The sequence below is a fragment of the Copadichromis virginalis genome, linkage group LG5, assembly GCF_057382275.1.
Source record: "Copadichromis virginalis isolate Kocher_CV1m ecotype Utaka linkage group LG5, C_Virginalis_male_GT1.1, whole genome shotgun sequence".
Lineage (NCBI taxonomy): Eukaryota > Metazoa > Chordata > Actinopteri > Cichliformes > Cichlidae > Copadichromis > Copadichromis virginalis.
Window position 1 is genome coordinate 35,477,342 of NC_140622.1, and position 20,837 is coordinate 35,498,178.

Sequence of the window (20,837 nt, forward strand, 5' to 3'; positions counted from 1 at the left end):
CGGCAGCCTCCACTAAATAACATTAACCTTTGGAGGACTTGATACATTTCAAGCAGTGGTACATTTTTCTAAAAATCTGGTCCTAGGGCGCCATACTGCAATTTAGAAGTTATTACATATGGGAAGAGTGTGTTGTTCTCTTTGTCTCTGTCTTTTGCTTTATGTCAGAACTCCCTGAAGCTAGCTGCAGCTGGTAACTGATTACAGATGACTTCTCTCTACATTAAGTCAGCGCCCACTCTGAGCCAATCGGCAGCTGACATTTTACCACTAATGAGAAGCTTCTCTTTTTCTGTGGTTTGCTGCTTTGCTGTGATTAGGAGAAAAAAAATGCATAACTTGATAAAGTGCTCCATTCCTAACAAGAAACAGTCTCCTTTACCGAGGGGGGTGTTGATCTAGTATGTTTGCCAAATATGAATTAATTGATACCCAACAGTATCAGTAAATCACTTTTATTAATCAGTTGTGTGCGCATGTTTGATTGTGTGCACATATATAGCCATGCACATGTGTATGAATGAATGCACAGGAATTCGCAAGTGCATGCAGTTTTTATGTTTGTGTGTGCGCATTTGTGTGTTACTGGCTGTTGTTTTTCTCATCTGCTGAGCTGCACTGCAAGTCATTTATCTCAGTTATCCAGACAGTGTCAGAGCTCCATCTGTGAAAACAGTAAACACACTGACTCACACTCTCTAAGTGACTGCCATTGATACTAGACAAGAGAGGAGTGCAGACACACACACAAGAACATGGTATGTCTGCTCACACACACACTTTGTTTTCATCTCATTACAGTGACAGGAGCATGGCAACCCCAGAGAGAGGTTGGGTAATAGTTGTGTTTTTGGTTTTCCTCCAACACTGGTTGAGGTTGCTGTTCTCCTTTAACTCTGCACATCACCACTGTACACGAAGATATCAGAGGTGCATGCTGTTGATGAAGGGACACCTTGGCTTCTAATTAATAATTTCAAGCACTTTTGCTTTTAATGTTCTGACACTCAGAGGAAGAGGTTAGGTTTAGGTGGAATCCTTAGACTGATTATCAAATTCTATGAATCTCATGCAGTTTTAGGAGTAGTTGCTAATGATAAACTTACTAATGCACATATATTTCAGTAGAAAACAGAGTACAGACTTTGTAAAATATATAATTTAACAGAGCAACATTTGTATTTTACTCCGGAGCTTAAACAAAAAAATAAAAATATATAAGTCAGCTGACTAATAGTAATTTGTTCCCCATGAATCAGTCTTCTATTGACAGATCAGAGGACACAACCCCATATAACTGCTCCAGTATAAACAAGGGTGAAAAGTTAATATAGAACAGAGCTCATGTAAATATTAAAGAATTTGTCTGCACACGTTAGTGTCTGATAGTGGTCTATCAAACATATCTTTTTCTTTTGCAGGGGGTGGGGTGTGGGGATTATACCAGCATATTTTGTCCAGTTGAGCACCTTTGACTTCACCGTTTACAGTACTCAGCACTGTCTGCGATACATGTGTCAGCGTAGTCCCGACAACCATGGCAAATAAATGCATCCAGTTTATTTTCACAGGTGGGCAGATGGTGGTGCAAGATCAAGCGCTGTTTTCATGCCAGTTTCCTGTAAAATGAATAAACAATGTTGCATGATATATACAGAAGACTGGCCGATGTAACAATATGAGAACTTTTTATTCCCTAAAAATCTGTGCTGAACCCAAAACTGCAAAGTCACTCAGCCAGTACCTTTAAACTCCCAGATCATCAAAAACCCTCTTTTATCAAAGCCACTCAACTGCTCAAAGACACGTACAAGATGTCCCGTGACGTCAGTGTAAACTGCAGTATGTTACAGCCACAGTAAGACAGGTCTAACTCCAAACTCTTCTCATTTTAAACACACCAGATTAGCATCAAGGGGCTTAAAAATGACACTAACACCACAGTGCTGCAAAAGAGTCAGTCCCCATTTGAAAAAGTCTGACTTTACAAAATTGCCAGTCGGTTGCAGGACTGACACAGAAAGGTTGCACTCAAACTCGGGACCTTCTAGTTATGAGGCAACAGTACGAGTCCCTTATCCACTTATGCAATTCAAGATAGGGGAGGAGGTCAGCGCCCTGACCCACTGGTGTCAAGACAACCATCTCACCTTCAACGTCGCAAAGACAAAGGAGTTGATAGTGGACTTCCGGAGGTGCAGAGAAGTACACACGGGCGACCGTGGCTCAGGGGGTTGGGAATCGCATCTGTAACCGGAAGGTCGCCGGTTCGATCCCTGGGCTCTCTGTCCTGGTCGTTGTGTCCCTGGGCAAGACACTTTACCCTACTTGCCTACTGGTGTTGGCCAGAGGGGCCGATGGCGCGATATGGCAGCCTCGCTTCTGTCAGTCTGCCCCAGGGCAGCTGTGGCTACAACTGTAGCTTGCTTCCACCAGTGTATGAATGTGAGAGTGAATGAATAGTGGCATTGTAAAGCGCTTTGGGTGCCTTGAAAAGCGCTATATAAATCCAATCCATTATCACCATCAACAGCGCTGCTGTGGAGAGAGTGAGCAGCTTCCGGTTCCTTGGTGTACATCTGGCTGAGGATCTTACGTGGTCAGTACACACAAACAAAACAGTGAAGAAGGCGCAGCAGCGCCTCTTCTTTCTCAGGAGACTGAAAAGATTCGGCATGAGCCCCCGCATCCTCAGGACCTTCTATCGCTGTGCCATTGAGAGCATCCTCACTGGATGCATCACCACCTGGTATGGCAACAGCACCGCCTACAACTGCAAAGCTCTCCAGCGAGTAGTGCGGTGCTCTGAACGGATAATTGGAGGTGAGCTTCCCTCCCTCCAAGACATCTACAGGAAGTGGTGCCTGAGGAAAGTGGGGAGGATCATCAAGGACTCCAGTCACCCCAGCCATAAACTGTTCAGACTGCTTCCATCAGGAAGGAGGTTCTGCAGCATCCAGTCCCGTACCAGCAGACTGAGAGACAGCTTTTTTCATCAGGCCATCAGACTGCTGAACACGTCATAGACACCTCAGCTTCACTACTGGAACTTCAACATTATGCACTCCACACTGTATATAAATGCCACTTGTTTTGCACATATTCAACTCTGTATATTTTATATATTTTATTATTATTATTATTATTTATTTATTTTTTATTTTTTTTACTATTTAATTTGTAAAAATGTGTATACACACACACACACACAGGAAAATATTTAGTATACACATCCAGAAATGCATACACTATTATATATTGTACATATATTTATTAGTTTCAGGTTGGCCATTCTTGTATTTTGCTCGTTTGTGTTGTTGTGTTTGCACATCTCTGTTGCTTGTGGGGCTCGCACACAAGAATTTCACTCGCATGTGCTGTGCCAGTGTGCCTGCACATGTGATGTGACAATAAAAGTGATTTGATTTGATTTGATTTGAGATAACAGCGAATCTGGAAGGTATTCCAGCTGTCATATTGCAAGCCGCAGAAAACACCCCAGAAAGGTCTGTCTCAGTGATCTATACATGCAGTTTTGCATAATGAATTTTCTTACATTATTTACATTGTAGTTTTACTGTTTTCAAATTACAGGACTTGTACTTGTTATGAAGTTTTTCCAAAGACTGATTGTGAAGTAGTCAGACTCAAACATCAAGGAAGGTGGTAGAGACGCAGACTACGAAGACATTTCAGGTTTTCAGAGGTGAGCAATTTATTTACAGTGAACTTAATTTAATGTGTAACTTAACAAAACTTCTCCCCCAAAGTACCTCAATTAACAACCCTCACCAGGCCATACCTCTGGTAACACAACTCACCTCTCCTTTCTCCCCTGAATCTGGCCGAGACTGGCTTTAAATAGGGCCATCAATTTCCCTTCAATTAGCCCAGCCAGTACCACTCACTTGAACTGAGGGATCTAAAACTCTACACAGATGATTAAAAAGACACAAAACCTTTTCACACTTCTAATTGGCACATTTACACAACTAAATGGCTGTATTGACGAAAAGAAAAAGATTCAACAAATCCCTTTAGACCTTGACACAAACAAAAGGAAGCATTTCTATGGACAAAGAAACCCCTCCACTTGGTCCGACCTGCTGATGTCATGTGTGACATCATCAGGGTTTTAAAATGAGGAAATGCTAGGCTGGCGTTTCCCCACACCTGACCCTCATAAAGACTGAAAAGACAGGACAAAGCAAGTATGAACAAATGACTTAATCTGTAACATAATAAAATATAAAGAAACATGTAACTGAGTATTTGCCTTAATTTGCAGCATGTTTGATTTGCTGGCAACAGAACGCTTACACAAACAAACCCGGGATAGTGAGTGCAGCGATGTTACTTAACAAATAGCAAATCATAGCAAATAAATAGAAACAGAATAATGTGTATAATGTGCAAAAAAAGGTCAACACATATGGGACAAATGGAGAGCATTGCAACTGCTCATCCACTTTGTCACGCTGATACATTGCTGTTTTTCTCATTTGTTGGGGTCAGTTTTTGTCTTGTATTCAGTATTTTCTGAGTAGTGTTATGTTCAGTTTCCCTCTTTAACAGGCACACCAAGTTTCTGAAAAATAGGTTACTTTCATCCATCTGTGTGATTTTTGATATTTCAGAGTCAAATAAAACATGCTTTTTAAACAGTACACTTGTGACTTTATCCTTGGCTGCTTGGTACCTTACAATTAGTAACTCTAGCATCATATCAGTTATATGATCCTCTCCATTATAGGTCAGACCTAAACAGAAAGTGACCCACATTTTTCACCAAGATCACACAGCTTATGAACAACACATTCAGTTTCCTCTGTACTCTAAATGAGTCAGACTCTGCAGGTTTTACATTGAATGTAAAACCTTATGAATGGTAACAAGAGATTCATCCTCTAATATCAAAATGAGCAGGTGTGCAGAGCCCCAAACTTTAATCAGTCTCCCTTTGTTGCAAAGCACTTTGCTGTGCTGACAGAGTTATTTAGACCCCAACCTGCATGACTGACTTAAAAGTTCCTTGCCAAGTTGCCACAAGTTATGGAGCTCTCTGTGGCATGAAGTTGCACCCTGTAGCCATTACCAATATTATTCACCTTGGCAAAGGAAGTTTTGCCTCCGGCTTAGTTCTGACGTGCCAGCAAGATCCTTGTTGGGACAGTTTTGATATGCATGAAAACCTGTAAATATGCCCTGCCTTTTCCACTTTTTTGATGCTGGAATGAGCTAAGGATATAATCTTTCTTCAATGGGTTCAAAGGAGTTATTTATGGAGTTATAACTCTGCACTCTTTCATTGCCTTTCACTGGTTTGTTTTTCACAGTTTGGGCGATGGGAAAACAAAAAAGTCTTTGTTTGCAATAATTTGTTTGCAGGGTTGCCAGGCAAATTTGTCTGCTTTTATGTCATGCTGTTTTTTCTTGCAGTGTCTTTGTGGTGTCATGGCATACAGTAGATGGATTTTAAAAGCGTGCACGCTTCAGTGAATAACAGAAATAATGGAGTCAATCCATCATCCCATAACTGTCTTTCTTCCACTTGTTTTGAAACCTAATGGTTTCTGCAACCCTTCTGAATGTGGATCTAGCAACTTTTTTGATGTCTGCTGATTGGCAGCGCAATAATAGTTTCCAGTATATGACTCTTAATCACTTTTGCCACCATGAGGGCTTGTAGTTTTCCTAGATTTCACAACACTTCACATAGCTATCTAATGGACTGTCATAATGAAAAGTTGACTTTAGCTACAGTTGACAAGAATAAAGGTAAAGCCTACCTGCAAATTACCTGCAGGGTTTCTAAAAACCACTATATACAGCAATAAAATGTGCACCACTTCCTACTGCTAACTGTAGTAGACTAAAGTACTTTATAATCACTGGTGGCAAAAGTACACACATCCATTCCTTTAGTAAATGTATTGATACTCTAGTATCTGAAGTACAGATCCAACTTTGTACTCAAGTAAAAGTGGAAAAAGTACAGGCTCTGAAATATACTGAAAGTATAAAAGCAGTTTTTTAGAAGTTTGGGTTTCTTTTTTTATGCTAACTGAATCTTGTGTCATATTAATATCATAATAAAAGAGAGTGCATGCTTCAATTCAAAATTAATTTACACAACTTGAACACAGCTTTTAAATGGCTCTGTTTCCTGTTGCCTATAATATAGACTAAAGGCCATTTCACATTAAATGCATTGCGAAAAAACAAAACTGAATTCAGAATTTTACAGATCCGATCTTGATTGTAACCTATACGCACACCAAATGTGATGTGCTGTTGCAGAAATTCATCCTCAAAAATGCTCTAAGACAAAAAATGAAGTTGACACGAAGAGATGATGAGCTGGTCCTGATGGTCCTAAACGAGAAAATTAAGAAACAGAGTTCATTCAATTCTCATGAGAAAGCTGCAGCAGGGAGAATAATATGGTTTGATTCCAGGAGCTGAAGCTGTATCACGCTTTCATACATATGAAAGAATATCAGTGGGTTTGAACTCTTGTTAGCCGAACCAGGACCAGGTCTGAGGAGGCAGAGAAATAATTTCAGAGAGCCAACTGACCTGGAGCAGCTGTGTGTCTGAGGTAAAAAAAAAACAAAAAACATGATGTTTTTTGGAAGTTCAAAAAAATTCCATATCATTTTATATTCCCATATCATTGTACATTCACCACTGGTGCACAATTTGAGCACAGCTGATGCCAAATGGAGGGATCTGATTGATCAGATCTGTTTATTCGAATCTAAAAAATTGAGATTGGTTTGAAAAAACAAATCCCGCAAACTGTGCGGTGGAAGTACAAGTTCAGTGTGAACGGCTTTATTAAGGATAGGTCAATCCAAAAAATATTTTCACTGCACAAAATGTTCGCACAGATTTTACGCGTCCAGTGTGGAAAGGCCTTTATGCCTGCATCTGTTTGAACCTGCCTCCACTCCTGGACAGAAAAAAAGGTAAATTCAGGGGTTATAATGGGGTGGGATTTGGCAGGAGGAAAACCCTAAGATTGGTTGTAGTGGTGAGGTGCGGGGAAGAGAATAACTTAAAAATGAATGATATATAAAATATATATAAGGCACCATAATTTGTATTATGTGCTCCATTAGATTTTGTGTACAAGCTTGGATGAGCTGGCCTGTGCTGCAGATCTTTGTGGATTGTGCCAGCTCAATTCAACAAGATAAAAGTAGTTGTTATATAAGCTATGATGTTGGATTTACCACCTCTGCTAGTCTAAAATACTTTATACTAGTCTAAAACTAGTGGAATTCTGCGAGTGAAAAATCTGTATAATTACCTTGACCTCCTAAGACTCGAACTCTTTCATGGCACAGATTTTTTATTTCTCTTTGCTTTTTGGGCTGAAACAAAGAATTATCATTTTACCTGATTTTGCTCTATAAGGGCCAGATATTCACATATGAGGTCATTCGCTTTAAATTTCAATAGAACAGTGGCAGTATAATTTCCTCGCAAGAGATATCTGGCTCTTATAGAGCAAAATTTAGTGTTTTAGTCTAGACAAACCAAAATGTGATGTCCAAATATGTGGATGCCGGGTCCTAGGAGGATACGTTCTCTGCCACCTTTGATCTACACTTACACTGACCATGAACACCACAGCTGCTCAGCTGTTCAACATACTGCATTGCCATAAATTTTAGTGCAAACTAACCAGTATAGCCTTAACAAAACTGCCTAGTATTTTCATGTAACCACTGAATAACCTGAATTTAGAATAATTTGTTTAACATTATGTTTCACATTGTGAAAAAAATAAGAACTTGAGCAAGAACAAATATATGTGTTCAAATAACTAAAATAAATGAGGACATTACATGTAAGTTTTAAATTGTCAGTTTATCAAATGTGACTCGAAATAAGTGTGGAAATAATCACTCTTCTTCCTCTCCTGACCTGTCTTTCTTACAACTTTCTCCATCTGAATGAGTTATCCTCAGCCTATGCCTAGGAAATACATTAGTTGTAACTTTAGCTGACACAAACTGCATAGTACCACTTTGTCTGTTTGCTGAGCTTATTTGTTAGCCAAACAGACATAATGTAGACATAGGCTACCCTACTATTCCAGGGTTAAACAGCCCATTAAACTTTGAGCTCAAACCTCTCTCATACAATACCTTGGTAGGCTACAAACTCAGAACTGCTACCTCTGATTCAGGCTCTATCATTCCTTCTTAGTTTTTTGTCTTTCAGCTCCTTTCCTCTCAGTCTACATTTCTCCCTGCTTATTTATCTTCCCTCCCTTTGTCAGCTCTCCTCCCCTCGCTAACACTTTGTCACATTGCTCTTTCCCACTCACTCCTTTCTCCCCTCACTTATCACTGTGGACACACTCTCCCTCTACCTGTCTCCTCTATCTTTCTTTATCTCCCATCCTCCCTCTTCCTCCCTTCTCTTTTTAACATCTTCCTGCTACATTCATGTTTTAGGCCTCACTGAGACCGTGATCTGCCCCTCACCCGCTCTCTACAATGTTATCCATCATTCTCTATTGGTCTATTCATCACATAGCAAGAACACTATTGGTTCATTTATCAACCAGGCAGCAGTCCGGTAGCTGCAGACAGCAACCAGCACACAGGCTCAGGAATGTATAGGCTCAGAGTTTGGTCCTTAATGCGCGACGGCACTTGAAACTGTGCTGTCTTGGTCTTCCTTGGTCTCTTGTGTTCTGGGGGCCTCTGGATGTCTGGAGTTTTGATCTCCTCCACACCTGCTTCACGCCCTGGAGGACGGGGCTGTGGCCCCCCCACACCCTCTAGCAGATTATTACATGAAGGAACCTTTTAAAAAAACAAAAAACAAGCGCGTCCATGCTCACAGGTGTACACACGGGTGATCACACCCACAAACTAAACCCTTTTTGGCTCCTACCTCAAAGCACACTGTGTTCTGTTGATCTTATGTGCTGCACAATAATGTTTAACATTTAGTATTTACTGTCATATTCCCATATATCATTGTGATGTTGTTTATTCTATTACTCTTGTTCTCTTCTGCTTGCTTTCTTTTTTCTTTCTCAGCAGGTGATCCAGGTGATTGATATATGCATTTTTTTTTCTCTGCCCGTTCTGTTGGTTTTTGTCTTTTGCCCTTCTCCCCCGTCCCTCTTCTCAGCTGTTTCTCTTTCCCTCTTTCTTTCTCCCCTTCTTTCCCCCAGTCAAGTCTGTCCCGTATTCAGTAAGTGAAAATAAAATAAACAATAAAAGGTGAATCAAATGGACCATTACGGCAAGGCTGGGATGGTCAGTTTGGTAAAGTAAATCCGTTGGGCATCTTTCTTTGCCTTTAGACAACAATTCTGATGGCAAAAGAGCCAAACGGGACAGGCCAAAAAAAAAAAAAAAAAAAAAGAAACTGTGCTGTAAGTATTCAGGAAAATACTTCCTCTACTTCCTTGAGGAGACTATTTTGAAGACTTGTCCGTTATTCTGCGATTTATAGAAACACAAGCAAAAATACATGGAAATGGAGAATATAAAGCAAAAACAAAATCTGTGCATTTCTAATGGGTTTGTAGCCAGCGTTCCTTTAAAACCATTTCTTACAAGGCTTCAGCAAACAGTAGATGGATCCAGCATCTCTCAGATCCTGTGTAAGGTCTTTGCTGGATTTATTTTCCTATTTCTTAAGGAAATGAATATCAGATGCTGTTCATATACTTTCTGTCACTGCTTGTTTTGTCCTCCACTTTACAAATTTCCTCAAATTTTTTTAAAGACACACTTCACACCCAGCTTTTGACTAATAACTCTTGGAAATCACGTCATTAGTGCAAAAATACTCTTTAATTCCCGTCAAACTGTGTTATATTTAGAGTTTATCATAGATTCAATTAAAAAAGAAACAAATTATGTGTTTTGTTACAAGGTGCTTCTAGCAAAGTACCAAAAAAAAAAGCTGGTCCTTTGCCAAGTTGCCTGGTCTGTATAGACTCAACACATCCCTTGAGTTAGGTGCATTATTTTGAATTCATATTCATACTGTTTCATAGGTCAGTATTACATATTTTTACAAAGAAACAAGCACACATTGCTCTGAAAATGGGCAGGTACAAGCACTGGACTGAAAATAAGTGATAAAGCAAAGAAAAAATTTGAAAGACCTTCAGAAAGCCTGGAGAGCTATTGCTCAAGAGCAGTTTAAAAAATTACAAGACAGTCTGGCTCCTTGGAAGTAAAATATAAAGAAATGGGGAGTGGCCTGAGACTTTTGCACAGTACTGTAACTTATTATTTATGGCAGTTGTTATGCTGGAGCGTCTGTTTTCTTAGAAGTTCTTAACAGGAATTGTGTATTGAGACACTTGTGACTGATTAGCTTGACAGACATGAATGTGAGTGTAACACTGGGTGGTGTGAATTTATCTGTATTTAAGCCTTGGCTGAGGAAAAGTATTTGTGATTGGCTGCCAGGCATCTGTTGAAATCATAACGGAAAACACCTCAAACACAAGCTGCCATCTAGTTCAACTTGTGAGGTCGAATTTTTGACAAACAAAACTGAACACACACTGTGCCTGGTGCTCGAATAAACGGTTTACGTGTAAAACACTGGTGTATTTATGTAGAATTCAATATTGTTAAAAGCCAGATCTCTATGTTTGTTTTGCATGTAACAAGAAAAATATACGAGAGACACGGACGCTATAAAAGAAAAAAGAGAGAAAAGAAAAGCAGGTAGATAAGGTAAATAATACATGGTAATCATGGGCCTGTAATTATCCTTTGAGAAAATGCTAATGTGACCCAATGGAAATACTAAAATGCTCATGCTTAAAGTGTTCACCTAGTGCATCTCACATCAAGTACCTCCATACTTACACTCACTGTTCTGAAGGCATGAGTGCATTCAGACTAACAAAGTGGGGCTAAGAGGCATGATAGTGTTTTCATGTCTGCTGAGACACTACAGTATAACATACCAACTATACACACACACTTCAGACAGACCTTAAAGGACTAGAAGAGGAATGAATACTCGTCTGTGGTGTCTGCAGCGGTCTGTGTTTATATCCTCAGCAGAGTACAACTCTCTGGCTCATTGTATGGATAGAGTACTCACAAAAGGATCACAAAATAATCACACTTCACAATCATGTTTGTCGCCTGCTTAGCTTCATAGTGGAAAAGGAGGGACTACCAATCTATTTCAAGCATGTAGCAGGTATTCATTCATGTGGAATTATTTTAATATGAGGCACAACCTCAAGAATTTTCAGATCTCTACAAATTGCAATAGCCCATTAAATAGTTGTGATATCTTCAGTGCTTGAAAAGAAGGCACCTGGACTTCTTTAAGTTCAAGAAAACTATTTCAGTTCTAAAACAAATGGCAGATAATACTACCTAGGTGATACTAGCTACCTAGTACACCAGTACGTAAATAGTTTAGTACATTAGTGGTTTTACAAAAGTATTTTGTTGAAGATATTTAGGATGTTAACAAAAACAAAACTTAAGAATTCATTAATTAGATTTAATGTTAACTCCAATGTATACTCTTCACACAAATACATTGACTACAAGTAAATAAATTAAAGTGCATCTGATTCATAACATCCAGAGTGATGTTTGTGGCAGCTGTTGTTTTAGTGGAGACTGTTCACCAATATACACACATGTCAGCCTGCACACGCAGTTACGACCTGGACAGAAAGACAGAACTCTAAATGAGGTACTCCTGCATTCCTCTGGTCGCGTATAAATGTTTGCACATGCTCAGACCAAAAACACACAGAACTGGCTCTGACACAGAGGTTAGGGGCCACACACCAATACGCAACCCAACCAGTAAATGTATTTCTATATTTCTACACCCAGGTTAACAAACACTGGGATTCAGGATTTAAACTACTCCAATATTCCATGTGATATTAATTAGAAGGTGAACATTTCTATGCATCTATTAACACCATTTTTCTCAGAGGAGGCAGCTGTCTCAGTCTCTGAAAAATCAACTCATTTAACCTGTCTCTTTCTCGCTAGCTAAACCTTCTGCCCCCCAGAGAGCCCAAATGAAAGACGGACAGAGAAATATACACACGCATGTGAATGTATCGATTAGGAAGGCTATTTGTCATCGCCAATGTGTAATTCTTGAAAGTAGTTTTTAATCATCACTACCCACTGAAAAGTTTTTAACCCCCCCGTGACCTCATTCTTGTGACTTTTAATGTTTTCCTTCATTGAAAGCTGTTGCTTAATGGTTCTCCTGAAGGCTGCCAAAATTATTTAACCCCCAGGGTTTACTAAACCCTTTCAAAACCAATTTAATCCTGCCAAATGAATGGATACCGAAGCAAAATCAAGGCAGTTTTACTCATTTTCTGACAATGTTTCAAATAAAAGTCATATGTTTCTGCGATGATTAAATAGTCAACTTGTTAATATTTAACACATTTCAAAATTTGGTGATGTCTTAAACCTTAAGGGATCAGCTCCACCAAAAAATATTTTGTGGAGTATAGACTAGACTTTGTTGCATGAAGATTTATAAAGCTGTGCACATGCGGCCCTGTATAACTATACCATGATGCAAAGCAGGAATACACACCTAGTAGTCCTGTTCAAGCAGTACACAATAAATTATTTGCGCAACTGTTTTCCAGTAATACATAAATGCAATATTTGGGTGGAGCAGCGCTTTGTTTAATGCAAATGCTGCAAAAGGCAAACATCACAGCACCCCCTGCCAGTTGCAAAACAAAAATAGATAAAGATGTTGAAACACTTTTAAGATGATCCCTGTTCCTATTTATCTAAGACAGGGGTCTCAAACCTAAATGAGCTGTGGGCCACTGTTGGCACCGTTGTCTCATTGGAGGGCCACTTTAATGTTCAAGTAGTACAAAGCAAAGAAACAAGAAAACACCCACAAATATTTCAGAAAATGTAGTGTTTTGTATGTTTGTTTGTTTTTAATTTCAAATATTGTATAACAAGACAAAACTGCAAACATGAACACAGTTTTTCGCACTCTTAACTAACTGAAGCCTTTCAGTGAACTATCAAATAAATTGGTACTCTCTGTCAGGCCAGACATGTGGCAGCACATCAGCTATAATTTTGTTCGTATTTAACAAAATAAAAATGCAGACATGTGTACACATTAGTTTTTGACTCCTAGTGAAAACAGTTTTCTTTAAAAATAACTCTCACTTAACTAACACAGTCAATCCCTCAACATGTTTGTACTCTCTGCTCATATTGCCTTCATTTTAAATCATTTTATCATTTTAAAGAACTTATTTTAACATTGCACTCCACAACAAACAAGTCCTCCCTAACAAAAAAAGTAACTTCAAGGGCAAATTGCATTATATTTCTTCGCCCCACAAGTAGGGTTGATGTGGCCGCAAATGGGCCCCAGGCTGCAGGTTTCAGACCTGTGATCTAAGAAATATATGTCTGTATATGTATGTAGCTATGATGTTGTGACAGGTATTTTTTTAAGTGTCAATTAACATCATACCTCTGAGTCCCAAGTATTATAACTGTGCATGAAGGTAAGGTAGCTTTTTGCTTTTAAATAAGTCTATTGTAAGTTTTTTCATTATTAAGAAATAATTTCATATGACACCCCCCCCCCCCCCCCCCCCCAACAATAAAAAACATATACACAAAAACACACCCACACACACACACTGCTCTGTGGAAAGAGGATGTTTTTGTGCTGGTATTAAGGAACATATGTTTAACATGCTTGCCTGCATTTTTTCATGCTGACATTAACAGAAACACAACATTACACATACTGTAACATCACTTTGTCCTCGTCCTGTTGAGTTTTACGATTACAACTACTGTTATAATTTATTATGTACCAAGTTTCATGCAATAGTTGCTTGGGTAACGACACACACATTACAAAATCCTAATTGATGTCTCTCTTTTTTTTTAATCAGGTTGTTTTGGAAACTCAGGACATAACTGTGAACAGTTGTCACTGGAGCTACTTTTGACTGTTAAAATAGTCCCTGTGAAACATGTTGATGCAATTCTTAAGGGCAATAAAAATGTTAATCTGCACCAGTATATCTTCTCAAAAACTGTGTCCCCAGTTACTTCAGATAATCCACAGTGGGGTGGAGGCAGAAAGGTCGGCGATGACTGACTCGGTCTTGGAAAAATATAACAAAAACTGTGCAAAGCAACACTGAGCCAGAGTTAAGAGGAAAATCTGCTCCTTTATTATTTAGGTAAACTAACCCTGGAAAAATAATTAGGTTGAGTAATCTGAATACAGTAACATATCTGGGTGAGTACTTGGTCTTGACAAATGGACCAAATGCAGAGTATGTGCATGCCTGACTCCTCCACTATTTCTTTACAGTGAATGAATGTGATGGCATGTCTGCTCCTATATAGATGCCCATATATCAGCCTTTAACCACACGGTTTCCAGTGCTGCGACAGGACACAGCTTAGAGTCTGGTGCCAACGCTGACAAGGGCCTCTTTAGTGCCACGTCCTATCCTGCAGCGCTGCACCTGTTACCATTTCTGTGCATGTTTTTATGTGCGCGCTGAACATGCAACTGAGGAGACATGTGGTGCTCATACACATTCCTTCCGCCCGGCTCATGAATCATTTTGCAGCCACTGACTGGCGATCCTCGGAGAGTGAGGACGAGGGATGGGAGGGCGAATGAGAAATGTTGGAGGAAACATGTGCAGTATAACAGCCGGGTGTTGTAGTATGTGCAGTATGTGCTCTATCTGCCTATCTGGATGCATGCTGGCTGCTTTGATGCAAGGCATAGTAGGTCCTTACACAGTTGTTGTTATAGAAATCGCTCATCTATGATGTATAAAAAAAGAAAAATCTGATTATGGAGATGTAAGAAATACATGCCTGCAATATGTTTGAAGCTCCTGTTGTGTGTTTATTGTTGACAATAGATAAACTCCAGCTGGCTGCACTGCTGCCTGACAAGATAATGAACGCTGATAGCATATTATGGAATGCATATTTTTTCTATTCTCCTCAACGTCTAATTCTCTTTTCCCAATTTCATTTGGAAAAATATTCAAAAACAAGATTTCACAACACTAAACAGAAAATTCATCCTGATAGTAATGGTTATTTTTGAACTGTTTGAGGTTGCTTGAACCATTTCATACTACAAGGCCAAAATACTAAATCACATGATCTGTTTCTGTTGCCTGCTTACAAATTGATTAATGTCTCTGGCTGCATTTCTAATACTTTTGCTATGAAACTACACATTTTCTAAGATTAAGAAGCAGCAGAAGGTATTAACCAAAGCACATTTTCCTTTGCTTAAATTTGGTTATTATCTGTGTGATAAAACAGAAAAATTCAGATGAGCACTTTTAACTAATCCGAGGTACCCAATACCCAAACACACCTGATCCACAACCTGATAAATGCGTATAAAAAAGAACAGTTGCCTACTATTTATTTATTTATTTACTTTTATTTTGTTTCAGGCTTATAGTAAAAACATGTATTATTCCCAACAGTGAAAGGGGAACGTTTAAATTATTTACAACTCTGAACATTTAGGTTATGTGTTTCCTAATAAAAACTGTGCTACTCCTATCTTCCATCAACCCAGACTTTCCTCCTGGGGTCTGACATGCCCTGGGAGACAATGTTAAATTCCACATGGCGAAGCTACCTGGCTGAGCTATCATTGGATCACATGCCTGACAGGACTGGAGGCGCAGGGGGCTGGAAGGAGACAAAGAGCAACTGTAGGGCTGATTAGGAAAGTGCTGGAGACAGACAGGTCAGCAAGACGCTCCCTGTCAGACACAAAAAGGTTAAAGACAAATTGACAAAAGGTCAAATCAACATCTATGGGAAGCATTACATATTGAATCCTTCTTCTTTTTTCTTTTTTTTAACTTTAATTTTTAAACTACAAACTGTAATGGACATTTGAGCAAGAGAATTTATAGTACAAGATTAAGATCATGTAAAGTGGCTCATTTGCAAGTGCACTTCCAGCTGCACTAGAAAAATGGTGGAAAAACCTACAGAAGGTGACATCTACACAATACCTGTTTTCTCTAGTTTTTTAACATGGCTTCATAAAGACTTATTCTTCTTTCTATGGATGATCAATAATACACTGTACACTGAAAACGTTGTTGCCTAGTTTATAATGCTACCAGTGTATTCTAATAAGTTAACTAGTTTAGCTGCTAACTGAAAAACTCAGAGCAAAAAGTCAAAAAAATTTGCATTGTGTGCACCAGTAGATCTTTTCTTTTTGTGTACAGGCTGTAATCAGCTGACACTGCTATCTCTTGATTTAGACAACAGTCTATAAGGATGAGCCATCATGGCAGCATTCCAACCCTTAGCCAGTATGAAGATAGTATGAAAGACAGAATTTCAGTGAGCCTAAACAGCATCATCAGCCTTAATTTAGATATCTCACTGCTGGCCTTGATCCAACCAACTGGATTTCAAAATTTCAAGTTGTTTTTTTTAACATTCCCCAGTTAAAAAGCTGAAAAAAATTGCTGTTGTTAATGATTGATAACAAAGGACTGGGTTGAAGTTTACTTAAATAAAGGTGCATATCTCCATGCTGTAGCAACAGCAAACCCTTGTTTGTTTGTTTTTAATCATCATATGATATCATATTTATCCACTTTAGTTTCACTTCATATATTTCAACATGCTGCATGAGTGGGACCCACCCCACAGTTTAAGAACCACTGATCTAAACTAAGAGTGACCACGAACAGCACAGACAGTTTTGCTACCCTGACTAGATGGCTACATGACAAAGTTCTCATCCCTGTCATGCGTTCATGCGTGCAGATGCCACGCATGAACGCATGACAGGGATGAAAAGGGAAAAAGGATGTGTTAAGGGTGTAAGTGGGACTGCGAGATGGCAAGTTATTGAGTAAGTTTATCCATGGCATCAGCTAGGAAGCTCACCAGGCTGCACCACAGAAAAATTACTTTGCTTGACTGTATTTTGTATGAAAGTGACCATCAGATTTAATTACTCATTAACTGAATGATCTGGAATGCCATTCGGGGTCATTCCAGTCCACTTTAACCCCTGGGATTCACAAGATTCCAATAAGGTTTTTGTTTTTTTGTTTTTTTGTCATACGTAAGAATTATTGGAATTCTTGTGGCACATACGTCACAGTTATTAATAATTAAGCTGACCACATCCATTTGATATTCCACAAAGAAAAGCGTTTTCATAATAGGCCAATTTACACACTTTCAAAACTGTTTTTGCTGGACAGAGTTAATGTTTTCGTGCTTCATGTGTCCAGAAAAATACGAATCTGAGATGCATTTTAGGACAGCTGGAAGATAATGTACTGCCAGAAGAGCATGAGATCATTACTGAATTAGCAAAGCTACCATCTATAATAATAACCACATATAACAGCCAGACAGTGTTGTGTTTGGAGAAATATGTGACTATCCTGCGCTCTCGTTTTCTTGGGGCAGTCTCTTCTCACAGAGGAGCTCATATATTTGTAACCTCCTCTTCACGTTTAGCCCCACATGGCAGCCTCTCCCTCATTCTCCCCTGGTAAGGGTCTAGGCCACAGAAGAAACACATACAATTTTGCGTGGGAGGAAGACTCAAATAGTTTTTGTCATAGAGGCTGACTAAGAAGGAGAGGAGCAATGGAGAAAAGAGGAAGGAGAAGGCAGCCACTGCCAAACACAACAGATGTTTGCTAGCTGCAGCTAGCAAATGGAAATCATTATGTCTGATTGGAGGGTTTGGCTGCCTGGACAAAAGCCCGACCGTGTCTGTGAGTGACATATTGGGCAACCTACTGGCTCTCAGATGGTATTTGTGATAAAGCAATCAGCTTCGAGGATTATAAAGGCCTCTCTACACCGCCTATCATTCTAAATCACTATAAAGTTTTGGGATTGTGTGTGGCAAGATCTTTATTTCTCCTAAATGCATGGATTCCTTTTTCACGCTAAAGATCCCCATCACGCAGACAGCAATGTCTACATGCCAGAGTCTGATAAGGTCTAAAACAAGATAATTACCTCAGACCTGTTCTTTTCAGTGTCATGTTTTCCATGCAGCTCTGCTACTGACCTGTGCTTTCTCTTCCATCACTCTAATCTCTTTTTCCCCTCACCCCTCCCCCTGCTCTCTCCTTCCTTTCTTTGCTTTGATGTTCCTCGTCAGTATCACTCCTCCTTTCCCACCATCCAACACCAGACACCCTGGTTAGCCCAGATTACAGGGTGGAGGATGAGATAAAAAAGTTGTCTGTATGCTAAAAGGAAAAAAATCAGACTTGTCCGTTTCTCGTTTTTATCTTTCCTGACATCTATTATGATCCATTTATGACTTTTCTGCTGCCATCTTAAAACCTAATATATGTATGAAGTGTAATTTGTGTTGCACTCTGCACCAGAAGATGACATGAAAATATTTCCAGTCACAATATCCTGTTTATTCTGGATAACACACACGGAAGCCAATGAGGAAAGAAAACTGGTCCATTCAAGCAGGCTTGTAAATCGTGGAGCTGTATATATGTAGATGATTTATAATCTGCCTCCCAATAAAAGGTCTCACATTTTTAAAGTTTAATCTTTTACCAGGTAGAGCAGCAAAGACCCACCAAAGGCTTCAAAATTTACTTAAAACTACTAAAAGCCTTTGTGGTCAGAGCTTTACGCATCTGTTATCTGTGTCATTCAACTCTGCTGTTGTCCAAAAGCAACAGACTTAAGCCATACTGTCACACATGTTGCACAAACAGTAGTCCTACGCTGCTTTAAAGAGATATCCTATTTTCTTTTTTGTATTCCACATAGTACAGTGACATTAACGGCTTTCTATGGTTTCTATTCGTGAACTTCTTAAAGTTTGGCCTCCATCATTCTCTACATCCCTAATAATGCAAAGACTTATAAAAGGACAAGTGAGATTTCTTCCGTGGCTAGACTGCTACCACGGACCCCTATCCCCCTAACGCACCACAAATATCTCCTTATCACCAACCAGCCCCCACTCCATTTTGTCTACATAGTCCACTCAACCTCGACACCCTAATCTTGACCCCGGCCTTCACTGACCTGCTCCCCTAATCCTGACCTTTTTCTCCCCCGCTGCCTCTTATGCCCCTGGCCGTGTCAGTATAACGAATGCACCGCCATTCTGAAACCCAGCACGCCGCCGAGCAGTGATGGATGTGCACATCACAGCCATGGTTTACAAAGCCTCTGTGAATACAGTGCAGCCACCCCAGATCCTGTCAGTTGAATCCCTCCACTCGGCCCTTAACAGTGAACACAGAGGGGCTCCCTGCTAGGAGCAACTCTTAAAATCTGATAGTAGAGTCTGTGGAAAACCTCATCCATAAATGTCAACTTCTCCGCTCTCTAGCCCCCACCGCTAACACCAACAGCAAGCAGGGAGAGTTTTAGTTCGCTCGAGCACAACTTTATGGGGGTCTTACACGGGAAAACTCTGGTGTGAAATTGAAGATGAATCGTCGTCACTTAAGAATGTGCTCAAGAGACGCACAGAGAATGATTGCCTAAGTTATTTGTGCTTTAAAATTCCTTTTCCCCCCCACTTTGTCTCCTGGAATAGCACTATTCATTTCTCCAGCAACAGGCCGTTAAACTTTAAATCAAACAGGAGTCCTGGGGTAGTCAGATATATCACTCAAACAACAAAGCCTCCATCAATAACCCCTCACCTCTGCACGAACTGGCAGAATATTACATTGACTATCTATTTCATCCCATTCTTAACTCAACACACCCCTAAAGCTGTGCATCCGGACAGTAACCTGAGCTCTGTCATGATATTGCAACTCCCCTGACAGTGTTTATTTAGCGGTGTGTATGTGTGTGCACAGGAGTAGGAAGTGGTGGATCGAGGGGCAGCATCAGACACTAAGCTAGAGGATCAACCACCTGTGTGCTATCAAGGGCAGTTTGATAATCCTGCCCTGAATGTGCCCCCTTTGCCTCCACGCACACACCCACAACACACGCACAGATATGCTATTTGATCTCACTTCACTGGTTTACTCCTCTAAACACTGCTACACAACATATCACTATAACTCTGCCCTGGAAACCCGCTGCTGATGATAAATGTGATTATCTAAGCAGTCAGGAGGTGCAGAGTACGCATTTGAGATCCATTTACATTGCAGGGTGTCATTATCAACTGCATTCAAAACATTTCTCATGTCTGATTTTGAAGTTCAAAAACCTCCAGCTCCTCCAGGCAGCAGTGAAAATAAACACTTGACTTCTGATGAGGGGGAATTTTTTTTTTCCATTGCATAATTCAAACGAACAGAGGCGCACGGGAGCAGGTGAAGACCTCAAGATGCAAATCAAGGGAATAGGAGTCTGACTGTAGTCTATAATTTCCTCATCAAGAAGAAAGACACACTGCCTAAAGAGCTCCTCAGGTCCAAACCACATCTCAACAGGTAATTAGACATCAGCCATTCCCTCTTTAACTGAACTTCCAGCAGGGTGTTTTTGAGCCTACCACGCAGGAGCCAACATGTCAACCGCACTCTGCACCCACAAACCACCATGACACTTAATTTGAAATTTTTCACTTGCTCCTTCCAACCTGTTTTAGCCATTTGCTCCCGCACACATTTCCAAAGGGGGAGCTCCATTGCCGAAATGTAGGTAAACCTATCCAACAAGGGAGCCCATTCTTTTGAAGGATCACTAAATTTCTAGTGTAATTTAATTCCCGCATGCCTCCTGTCCTGTATCACGGCTGCATGTCTCCAAGGTGCAACACCGCAGTAAGTAATGGTCGGG